Genomic DNA, 901 nt, shown 5'->3' on the forward strand with positions numbered 1-901 from the left:
GGTGGCTCTCAACAGGTTGTCCCGCAGAAATCTCCAATTGTCTTCCACATTGTATGATGCTATATCCCCTTCTATTTCGTCAAATGCTTCAAGTAACTTGTCTCTAAGTCTCTGTCCATTTTCAGGGTCTTTAAACTTCCATACCCTTCTCCTCCAAGCCGGTCTACTTCTGGGCAACCATATTGCCTTGATCTCGAAGTCGCTGACTACTAATCTGTGTTGGGGTGTACATTCTTCGCTAGGGAGGGTTTTGGCATTTATAAGCCTCCCTCTTTCTCTATTTCTGGCGAGGATATATATATATATATATATATATATATATATATACACATGTACACACACACACAGACATATATATATATATACATACACACATACATATGTCTAAAATATAGAGTAGAGTAAATTGAAAATGCAAAGTGTTTAGGCAGTCTGACTGCCTAAACTTTGCGTTTTCAGTTTTCTCTACTCTATATTTTTTCACCTTGGCTCTCTATGAACACTCCGTAAACAATGTTTTTCATTTATTTATTGTATTAACACGTATTTTTATATGCATATTTATTTCTATTTTTTATTAATTATCATGTAGTAAGATACGTACATTGATTTTTATTTTTATTCTAGACCTGATGAGTGACTATATTTTTAAATAGAATTAAATTTCGATCGATTTATTTTTGAATTGAATTGATTTTATCTATTTTAATATAGCCATGAAACACGCGTAGTCAACTTATTGCTATTTACCTTTCATGCTTTATCAATTCACTACTATTTACTTTCTATGCTTTATCGAATTCTTAGATTAGTATTTTTATAGTGTATTTTTTCTGGATGGTGTCATTGGGGTCTTTCATTATCTGAATTATATAATGGTGGTTCTTCTCTAAATTATATA

At 31.7% G+C, this 901-nt stretch overlaps 1 protein-coding gene across 1 annotated transcript in view; it reads right to left on the reverse strand.

The window, feature by feature from the left end:
* LOC106867967 (potassium voltage-gated channel subfamily KQT member 1) overlaps nt 1–901 on the reverse strand; it is a 255,118-nt gene that overhangs the window by 19,349 nt on the left and 234,868 nt on the right. The gene's annotated exons all lie outside the window — the stretch shown is intronic.

The sequence above is a fragment of the Octopus bimaculoides genome, chromosome 2 (assembly GCF_001194135.2).
Source record: "Octopus bimaculoides isolate UCB-OBI-ISO-001 chromosome 2, ASM119413v2, whole genome shotgun sequence".
NCBI classification, from domain to species: Eukaryota; Metazoa; Mollusca; class Cephalopoda; order Octopoda; family Octopodidae; genus Octopus; species Octopus bimaculoides.